Below are 11,648 nucleotides of genomic sequence, written 5' to 3' on the forward strand. Positions count from 1 at the left end.
AATATTTACGTCTAATTTAGCAGGCAATGGTCAGTGCTTAAAACGCCGCTAACCGCTGTCAGCTGAACTTTGTTCTTCTTTCTGGAGGAGGTTAGTAGTGAGCTGAGTATTGTGCTACCTTGGGAGACTGGCAAAAGCCTAACACCGGTGATTGCCGGAACTTTGTAGAAGGAAACAAAAGGAGCCATTTGATGAGCGCAGTACGGAAAGCTGTAAGGACCAAGAAAAGTGTCGCATTTGCGTACACTAGGTATTTCCCTGTCCTCAGAGGGCTTATAATCTTGGGGCTAGACTATCACTTTAGCATTAATAACATTATATAAAATTGGACCTACGGTAAAGAACATGAGTTAATGACTATTAACGCGCAGTAACGTGGTACCGCTTTTTCGTAATCTAGCCCGGAGTGTAACTGAAGCAATAGAGGGTTAAGGAGAAAATTCTATAACTTGGTGCTTTGATGCCACTCACTGAGTGCCGATTCTTTAATGGCAGTGTGATGAATATACCAACCTACCCGACCTAACATCAAATTGTATTTGTTTCCATACTGGACTTGGCGATCACCTTTATGGTACTATGTAAGCCACATTGAGCCTGCAAATAGGTGGGAAAATGTGGGATAGTAACATAATAAAAATGCCAAGATTCCACTATAGAATACTAACGTCCACTTAAAGGCGAAGAGCATTCAACTTAGAATATACTATAAGGTGCACATGTAAGTATAAGACATGCCCATGTCCCGTCCATGCTTCTCAGAATAAATCACTCCTTTCTGTACCCTTCTCCACCACCGCTAACTCCAGACTCCGCCCCTTCTGCCTCGCGTCACCTTATGCCTGGAACAGACTTCCTGAGCCCATACGCCATGCGCCCTCCCTGCCCATCTTCAAGTCCTTACTCAAAGCCAATCTCTTCTCCCTTGCTTTTGGCGCATAACCACCTTCCCCATTCATGATACCTACACTGACTACATAGTTTGTAACCTTTAGATTGTAAGCTCTCTTGAGCAGGGACTGTCCTTCCCCATGTTTAAACTTGTACAGCGCTGCGTAACCCTGGCAGCGCTATAGAAATGCTAAGTAGTAGTAGTAGTAGTCCATGCTTCTCACATGTGTACATCCCCTTGCAGTTATGTGCATAAGATATACCCATAGCCCGCCCATCCTCCTCCCACGTATACATCCCCCTTGCAGGTATGTGCATGTGTGAGACACGCCCAGGTTCCAACCATGCTCCTCCCACATGTAAACTCCCCTTGCAATTATGTGCATCAGACACACCCATGTTCCACCTGTGCTCAACCCATGTGCATAACTCCTTACAGTTTTGCACTCCCTTACACTCTCAAGGTGCACGTAATTGTGCACATCCCGTTCTAGAATCGTCCTCCACATGACTTGGCCAAAGTCACGTGTAAGATTTATGGAAGTTCTTCTCCCTGCCAAAAATGATTTTTCCAGCTGTGACATCCTTTTTGCTGACTGTCTTCATTTACAATAGTTACTATTCCTCCAAACATGCACATTTCTCAATATTGTACCTCTGAAAGCTATAGAGGTAATCAAACCCAATGTGATTACTTTTCTTTTCATAAGTTATTTCTTCTGGGAATCTTTCCAGGTCCCAAATTAGTTTTCAAGTCTGCATCCTGTGTTACATTTTTTTTGTTGTAGAAAACTCTACACACACAAAACCCAGCTATGAAAGTCTGCAGGTACTTTCCCATGCTCAGCGTATTCGAAAGGTAAAGAGCATCCTTATGCTGTCTCTGAAACTTGGTGCAAGGTTGCAAGTAAAAAGAAATGGTGAAGTTCTTCCAAAATTGCCCTAAGGGGTAGTTTTCAAAGGAAGTTAGACAACTGTTTTCTGTTCTAAATGTGTTTCTAGGGGCATAACTTCAAAAGGAGCGATAGGCATGTTTCTTTATTGAATATCCAATATACTTAATATAATTTAATTTATATAGACATTTATAGACCTCTTAACCAATGACAGCTCAAGGCAGATAAAAATAAAAAAATTCATAGCAGTACAATAATCTGTGAACAATATTGCTTACAGATAATGATTAGGGTTAGGTTAGGGCTCCTCAGCTTGGAAAAGAGACGGCTGAGGGGGGATATGATTGAGGTCTACAAAATCCTGAGTGGTGTAGAACAGGTAGAAGTGAATCGGTTTTTCACTCTTTCAAAAAGTACAAAGACCAGGGGACGCTCAATGCAATGACATAGAAATATTTTTAAAACAAATAGGAGGAAATATTTTTTCATTCAAAGAATAGTTAAGCACAGGAACTCGTTGCCGGAGAATGTGGTAATGGCATTTAGCATAGCAGATTTAAAAAAGCTTTGGACACGTTCCTAGAGAAGAAGTCCATAGTCTGTTATTGAGAAGGACATGGGGCAAGGCACTGCTTGCCCCGGGATTGGTAGCATGGAATGTGGCTATCTATTGGATTGTCCACTGCTGGAAGCAGGATACTGTGCTGGATGGACCATTGGTCTGACCCGGTATGGCTATTCTTATGTTCTTAACAAATTAACAAACTACTACTACTACTACTATTTAGCATTTCTATAGTGCTACAAGGCGTACGCAACGCTGCACAAACATAGAAGAAAGACAGTCCCTGCTCAAAGAGCTTACAATCTAATAGACAAAAAATAAAGTAATCAAATCAATTAATACAACAAAGATATTTACAAAAGAACCATGTTTCTAAATGGTGCGAAAAAGACAAATAATCAGTCATTTTTCCCAGGTCCATTGGGAAGGAATTCCAAATTTCAGGGCCCCTCTCAACAATGGTCCTCTTTTTTCTCATGTCGTAAACTGATCGCAAACATCTCAATGTCATATCCCAAGATGTGAACGTATATAGTTTCCTCTATGTAACCCCATGAACAGACATTGTAGGGGCGAAATAAAGAACTCACAAGTCAAAATTAAATTTCAAAGCAAAACTATTAGGGGCAGCAAGCAAGAACCTTCTGCTGGACCTGAGACCCCGTGGTGGTAGACTAAAACCCTAAGCCCTTGAACCACTTTATTTGAGGAATCTAATCAGTTAGATGGATCCAGCCAAGGTCCCAACTAGAGATGGTACTCTTGGGCCCAATATGGTCAGCATGGCAACTGCTTTTCCTGAAGGTTGAGTCCACTGGCAGCTATTAGGCCTTAATTGAAAGAAGTGAGTAGACAATCGTGCGATGTTACCTTACAAGAGATAATGATTGTGTATTTTATGATGTTGTAAGAGTTAGTGTATTTTGTTTGTTTTTATGATTTATGTTTTTGACAAGTTCCTGGAAGCAGTAGGGGCAGAGCAAATATTTATGCCATAATTTATAGACTTATAAGGTTTGTGTATATCACTGAAATTCAGACGCAACACACTTAAACCAGTTTTCTTATGTGCTTATACAGCCAGTTACATTTGCTTTCCTTTATTAACTACTAGCAAAACATGCCCGTTTCTTGCGCCAATGAAATGGGCGCTAGCACGGTTTCCTTCGGAACCTCCCCCTCCCTACTCACCCTTTCGGCGTTCTGAAGGCACTGACCGCCATTGTTGCGGACCTCGGCATGCCACCTTCAATCTGCTGATTCGTTTTTTTTTGTGAAGCCACTGACGCCATTGCTCCGCCCCCGACGTCATCACGTTTGACGCGAGGGCGGGGCCCGAACACGGTGTTTTCGGTGGCTTCACCACCACGAAGGCTTTGAACCGGAAGGAAGTGCCCGGAGGACCTGACAGTGACGTCAGTGTCCTCAGAACGTTGAGGGTGAGTTTTATTATATAGGATGTACTCTGAAGAAAACCATAGCATGACTGCTGAAATGTTGGTTCCTCTTACTCAGACAGGGCAAGATCCAGACAACTGCAACAATCATGGTTTATCTGAAACTGAAAAAGATTTGCCAGTTGAAATCCTATCTCGACAAAAGAACTTTGACCACTGTGATCCAGTATAAATTCACTGGATTACTGTAGTGCACGGTATGTAAGTTTGAAGGTTAAATCTGTAAGAAAGTGCAGATTATACAGAAATGCAGTGGCTAGATTATTACTAGGGAAGAGTGTTCAGCCCCTGTTATAAAACCCCTCCTAACAAGAGCTTCCACCCCTCATGAGATTTTTCCCGCTCTCAAAGGACTTCCCTATCTCCTATAGGCCAGTTGACCACTCATTGGCTGCTCAGTTTCATTGCACTGGCTTCTGATTTTTTTTTTAAGTATTTTTAAGTTGATGTTAATTTTTAAAGTTTTTTTATAATCATAGTGGTGCATCAAGATTTGATGTTATTTTTATTATTTTTTGTTCAAAATATTGTGCTGTTGGTGGTGTTTCATTTGATGTTAGTAGATTTTGGGTGTTTAATAATCTATTCATAAGTTTGTGTACTTTCTTCAGGTTTATCTGTTCTGGGCTCGTATATTTGCTGTCATATTCTTTTTATGTTGTGTTTGTAAGTTCTTCTCCATATGATTTTGATCATGTCTGACTTTTTCTTGGACCAATTTCTTTCCAGTTTCCTGCAAAGTTTCTTCATCTCTAGTAGCCCATCAGTAAACCAGGGTTGTTTTACTTCTTGTTTTCATTTTTAGAGGTGCTATTTTGTTTAGTATGGTTTTGCTTAATTCATAATACAACAAGGCAGTGGGTAAAGAACCAGGAGTCCCAGAGTGAAGTTGAACCAAATTTTATTAATCAATATTGTGATTATCCGTGGGACTTCGTTGAGTTCTCCACATTTGTGGATTCTCTACTGGTTTGCTTAATTCATCCCAGTTTCTTATGAAGTGGATGTTATTGAGTGATATCTTTGTTTGATCGTTCTGCACTGTTACAAGGTGTTTTCCACCTTTCCTCTAGTTATGAAGTTCTCTGGTGTTTTTGATTCTCTATTCTTGCTGCTTTCTTTCCATTGAAGTGTGAATGCGAGTTTGCAATGGTCTGACCGTATCACATCTTTCCAGTTATGTTTTTCTAGTATGTGGTTATTGCTGATTGAGAATCTGAATGCTGGTATATCTAATAGATGACCTTTTGTGTGAGATGAGGTAGCTTGTGGTATTTTGAGGTTCCACTGGTTTAGGAAGGTAATTAAGTTTCTGATGTTAGCGTTGTGGTGATTTTCTAGGTGCAGATTGATGTCTCCTAAAAGGAGGACATCGGAGAAGTTAGCAAAGATATTTGATGCAAAATCCATAAAGTCATCTTGAGCGTTAGACCAACTTTCTTGAGGATGGAAGAAAAATATGCACCATAATGGGTCAGTTAGTGTTGTGTCAGTGATTTTGCACGCTAACATTTCAATTTCTGGGGATCTGTGTTCAGCAACAAGCTCTACTGTGAAGAAGGATTTGTACAGTACCATCTCCTTCCTTTTGGTTCTGTTGGTATGTATTATTTTATAACCTGGTGGACATATGTCAATTAGTACTGGGTCGTCTTTCAGGTGCAGCCATGTTTCAGTTATAAATAGAAAACCTAGTTGTTTGGCTTCAATCCAGTCCCTAATTATAGTTGCTTTATACTAATCTTGCATTTATATAACCTATAGGAATAGGAACATTTGCATCATTTTTAATATTGGTAAGGTTTACAGTTTGCAATTGTGTATGTGTTGTATCTTTTTCAGATTTATGTTCATTTTGATTTTTGTTCATATTGTTGCTTCTGTTGTTGGTTTGTATGTTGTTCTCTGGTTCGTTTTGAAATTTGTAGTATGGTTCTTCTAATTGGTAGTATGAACGTTGTCTGGCAGAGATAAGTACCGGGATTTTGTTCCATTCATTTAGGGCGGCTGCATGCAGCCCGGTTATCCATAGTATTCACATTTCAACCTATAAAAAGCTCAATGCAAGAAAACCAGACATATTGGCAATGTAACAGCTCCTATCAGTACAGGGGATCCAGAGAAAGGTAAGGTGATAATCAGATCTCGAACAAGATGTGGCAACATCTACTGCCTGTAGTGACCACCTTCTCTTTGGAGTGAGCCCTCTGGTGTTGGTAGCTGCCAGAAGTCAAGGAAAAAGTAGAGGAGCCTCAATGGAGACACAAGTGAAGAGCACTCACCAACAAGGAGTAAGGCAAGAGTAAGGCCCAGATCCAGCAGGGCCTGGGGCATGATCAAGAAACATCTAACAAGATCAATAGGATCTGCCAAGAAGCAGGCAACCAAAGTATAAGACACCATGTAGAGCAGACCAAACCCCGGAAAGGAAACTTACATAGGATTCAAGACAGGAACAAGATGGCCTTTGGAGGGAAACAGATACCATGGTTTGAATAGACATGGCCGGCCGGCCTAGCAAGGCACACTGACAGTAACTGTTTGGAGGCCAGAAGTTCATGCCAGAAAAAAATCTCTCCCAGGATCTGAGCCCTCACCAGGTTGGAAATAGAAATATACAAGTTAAAGGAGAAAAATACAAGAAAGGCATTAATAATAGAAGTATCAGTATGAAATGATTATTCTGTACATCAAGTACAGATACGGAAGATCTTCAAATACTAAACGATGCAGTCAAAGACAAAAACATGTGGCAAAAAGATACAAAAACAGATGTCATTTGTTGCATGCCACAGGCTTGATTTAAGAGCAGTTTCCAAGCTCACCTTGATATTACAGCACGCACCAGAGGTAAATGTCAGAGATCGAGATCATACTCTGCATACCCTGGCTAAGAAGTGAAGTCGAACCCGTTTGGAGAGATATGGCTCTGAAAAATAAGATAAATCAGGAGAATAGAACATATATGAGGGCATGTGTTGTTCTTAACTGCTAAAGCTACTTATCTTCTCTCTGGTCCATCCAAACTAACAACTCACCTGTCACTTCTGGAGCACTGCCATATCCCCAGCCTTTATCTTTCCCAGTCGAGAAAACGAGACCACCCCCACTTGAACCTGAAGTTACTAGAACTTTCTGCACATTTCCGATTGCCTACCCTCCTCTCTCCTACGATAACTTTTCCTAATTTTTTTTTTTTTTGCCTTTGCTTTATTACAGCTCCAGGCTTTAAAGCCCTGCATTTAAATGTCTTCAAAGCGCTCCAATGTTAAGAGAAAGTGATTTTAGTGCTTTCAGATAAGCAATAGCAAATTAACCTCACAGATCGTGTTTTATGATGGAATCTAGATTAGCAGTATGAGAGAAGGCATGCCACTGCTTGAGGAGAAAAGATTGTTTTAGCAGAAAGCACTAACAAGGGATTAATTCCAAAACGGCTCTGGATTTTTTACAATTTTGCACTTACATGACTGAGAGAGAAATGTCTTAATGCACTATTTTAACAATTTTTTTTCAATTATTTTTCAGCTCAAACAGCAATTCCGTAGTGTAAAAAATAGCTCCCTAGTTAGAAAAAGACATGGGAATTGCATTGACTCTTATCTAGTTTAATACATTTTTTAAAAAAATCTCTCTTCAAATGGGTTTTTTGGAAAAAAGCCACTGCCTGCTGTAATGCAATCCCTTTCACACCAAATGGGATAAAAATATACAAGGAGAATTTCTTCCAATGGTTTAGAGCTCTGGGTTCTTGCTCCTTGGCACAGCTGTGCTAAGGGAGGGAGTTCCCTGGAGGGATTTCTGTTAACCAGTGCCAACAGCTGGAACTCTGGCCACAGACTGAACCTTCTCGAATTACTGTTGCCCTGAGTAATTGGACTTGAGTTTTCTGACATCCCCAGTTTACACATCCGGTTGAAAATGTCCAAGTGTTCGTCATGGACGTCCTTTCTTTTTTCGATTATGGATCAAAGACGTCAAAGTGTTAAGTTGGCCAAGTCCCGTCTTTGCTACGCCTCCGATACGCCCCCTTGAAATTTGGACGTCCTTGAGACGGACTGCAGTTGGAAACGTCCAAAATTGGGTTTTGATTATACTGATTTGGACGTCTCTGGGAGATGGACGTCCATGTTCCAATTTATGTCAAAAGATGGATGTCCTTCCCTTTCGAAAATGAGCCTGAGGGTCACAGAGAGGGACTTTGAGGCAGCCGCATTTGAATGCTATTGGGGCTGGATCCAGGAATCTATTTTACCAAGGCATATTGGCAGCTGGGTGCCTCATATTATAAAATCAGCCAGAGGTAAGACTATAGAGATCAGCATTTAAACAAAATCCTGAAACAGACAACAGGGTCATTATCCCATTATGTGATATAGGGCAATTTTCCAACTGCTTGCATAAGCCCATGGCAATTTCTTCCACGTGCATACTCAGAAAAGTTACCCTCTCATAGTTACACAATTAGTTTTTCTGAAAAATGCAAGCCATTCCCTACCTCTGCCCCAGAATGCCCCTTTCTCACCGCAGTTAAAGTTTGCATGCAGTAACAGTAAAGTTACACAGCCGGTTTACCTCCATTCAGGGACGGCAGCTTCCTGAAAATCCATTTCTACATAAGTACATAAGTAATGCCACACTGGGAAAAGACCAAGGGTCCATCGAGCCCAGCATCCTGTCCACGACAGCAGCACCTGGCAAGCTTCCCAAACGTACAAACATTCTATACATGTTATTCCTGGAATTGTGGATTTTTCCCAAGTCCATTTAGTAGCGGTTTATGGACTTCTCCTTTAGGAAACCGTCTAACCCCTTTTTAAACTCTGCCAAGCTAACCGCCTTCACCACGTTCTATGAAGAAAACAAAGTTTTACCTGTGGAAATGGATTTGAAATTTCCCTTCCCTGGTGTCAGATTTCAGCTCACAAGCCCAGTTACCATAGCAGGTGCAACACAGAGGTCAGCTAATACCATTTCACCTAGACAAATGTTCAGTAATTATTCTCTGGCTATATCATGCAACAAAATGTGTAGTAAGATTTATCTTGACATGGCTAACTCTATTTTTTCTTTAGATTTGAGCCACCTTAGACATGCAATAAGATTTCTCTTGACATGCGCCATGGTACTTACAAGCAGATAACGAAGAAACAGCAAATTTATTCATTTTTTTAAGCCCAATTCTATCCATGCCAGTCCTTTTTTTTAAATTAATGGTTACACGATCATATTTATTCATCCCTATTTACTACTACTACTACTACTATTTAGCATTTCTATAGCGCTACAAGGCATACGCAGCGCTGCACAAACATAGAAGAAAGACAGTCCCTGCTCAAAGAGCTTACAATCTAATAGACAAAAAATAAATAAAGTAAGCAAATCAAATCAATTAATGTGAACGGGAAGGAAGAGAGGAGGGTGGGTGGAGACGAGTGGTTACAAGTGGTTACGAGTCAAAAGCAATGTTAAAGAGGTGGGCTTTCAGTCTAGATTTAAAGGTGGCCAAGGATGGGGCAAGACGTAGGGGCTCAGGAAGTTTATTCCAGGCGTAGGGTGCAGCGAGACAGAAGGCGCGAAGTCTGGAGTTGGCAGTAGTGGAGAAGGGAACAGATAAGAAGGATTTATCCATGGAGCGGAGTGCACGGGAAGGGGTGTAGGGAAGGACGAGTGTGGAGAGATATTGGGGAGCAGCAGAGTGAATACATTTATAGGTTAGTAGAAGAAGTTTGAACAGGATGCGAAAACGGATAGGGAGCCAGTGAAGGGTCTTGAGGAGAGGGGTAGTATGAGTAAAGCGACCCTGGCGGAAGATGAGACGGGCAGCAGAGTTTTGAACCGACTGGAGAGGGGAGAGGTGACTAAGTGGGAGGCCAGCAAGAAGCAGATTGCAGTAGTCTAAACGAGAGGTGACAAGGGTGTGGATGAGGGTTTTGGTAGAGTGCTCGGAAAGAAAGGGGCGGATTTTACGGATGTTGTAAAGAAAGAAACGACAGGCCTTGGCGGTCTGCTGGATATGAGCAGAGAAGGAGAGAGAAGAGTCAAAGATGACCCCAAGGTTTCGAGCTGAGGAGACAGGGAGAATGAGAGAGCCATCAACAGAAATAGAAAACGGGGGGAGTGGGGAGGTGGGTTTGGGGGGGAAAATGAGAAGCTCGGTTTTGGTCATATTTAATTTCAGGTGGCGTTGAGACATCCAGGCAGCAATGTCAGACAAGCACGCTGAAACTTTGGTTTGGATGCAAGGTGAGATATCAGGGGTAGAAAGGTAGATTTGGGAGTCATCAGCATAGAGATGGTAGGAAAAGCCATGGGATGAGATTAATGAACCAAGGGAAGAAGTGTAGATAGAAAAGAGGAGGGGACCAAGAACAGAACCCTGAGGTACGCCGGCAGGCAGAGGGATAGAAGTAGAAGAGGATCCACCAGAGTGAACACTAAAGGTGCGGAGGGAGAGGTAGGAAGAGAACCAGGAAAGGACAGAGCCCTGGAATCCAAGTGAGGACAGAGTATCGAGAAGTATGCTGTGATCGACAGTGTCAAAAGCAGCGGAAAGATCAAGAAGAATGAGGATGGAATATTGACCTCTGGATTTAGCCAGTAATAGGTCATTGGAGACTTTAGTAAGCGCAGTTTCGGTTGAGTGGAGAGGGCGAAAACCAGATTGTAATGGGTCAAGAATAGCATGTGAGGAGAGAAAATCAAGGCAGCGGCGGTGAACAGCACGCTCAAGTAATTTGGAGAGAAAAGGAAGGAGGGAGATGGGTCGGTAATTAGAGGGACAAGTAGGGTCGAGTGAAGGCTTCTTAAGGAGAGGTGTGACCACAGCATGTTTAAAGGCAGCAGGGACAGTCGCAGTGGAAAGTGAGAGGTTGAGAATGTGACAGATAAAAGGAATAAGAGTAGGAGAGATGGCATTAAGAAGGTGGGTGGGAATGGGATCAGAGGAACAGGTGGTACATTTTGAGGAAGAAAGGAGAAGTGTAGTTTCCTCAATAGTAACTTCAGGAAAGGAGGAAAGGGAATGAGGGGAAGGAGAGAGAGGGGAACAGACTAGTGGAGGGAGAGCTGGTGAGGTAGAGAAAGCAAGGCAGATAAAGATTGCCAGGCTCTCTGGTCTGCCTTTTTTCCATGTCTTATGCATATTGATTGCACACAATTCTCATTTCGCGTTCCCTCACAAAAATGGCTCCTTGGACATGAAGCCAACATGTCCTGATCATTTTCTCTAATGGACTGATATACAAATAAAATAATAAAGGGGGAGAGCAAAGAACCCTGGGGCATCCACTTCTTCTTATTCTTATTATTATTAGTAGCATTTGTATCCCACATTTTCCCACCAATTTGCAGGCTCAATGTGGCTTACATTTGCCGTAATGGCGGTTGCCATTTCTGGGTAACAGAATTACAAATGGTGTTACATTAAGGTGCATACATACATGGTAACATACTTGGTACATAGCATATATGGAACTAATCATATATATATATATATATATATACCATGTACATACATACATAGTAAAGAAGGATACATTAAGGTGTTGCATGAAAGTTGCGTTGGTTGTAACATACATTTGGTCATCGACTGTAGAGAGACCCTATTCCACATAGGTTTAAGGTGGTAGTGCTTGATCATTACTAGCAAGAAGGCTAATCAGTTCTTGTGATGAGATTTCGGTTTAGCATAGATCGTGTATAGCGTTATTATTCAGAGTTTAAGATGGATGTTTATGATGGATGTTCTCACTGCTGACAAAAAATAGCAAGATATCAAGATATTACAACCAGGGTTTGACCCCTTAAAGAGTCAAATTGCAGCAAAGCCCTGACAGA

This window comes from Microcaecilia unicolor, chromosome 9 (genome assembly GCF_901765095.1).
Source record: "Microcaecilia unicolor chromosome 9, aMicUni1.1, whole genome shotgun sequence".
NCBI lineage: Eukaryota > Metazoa > Chordata > Amphibia > Gymnophiona > Siphonopidae > Microcaecilia > Microcaecilia unicolor.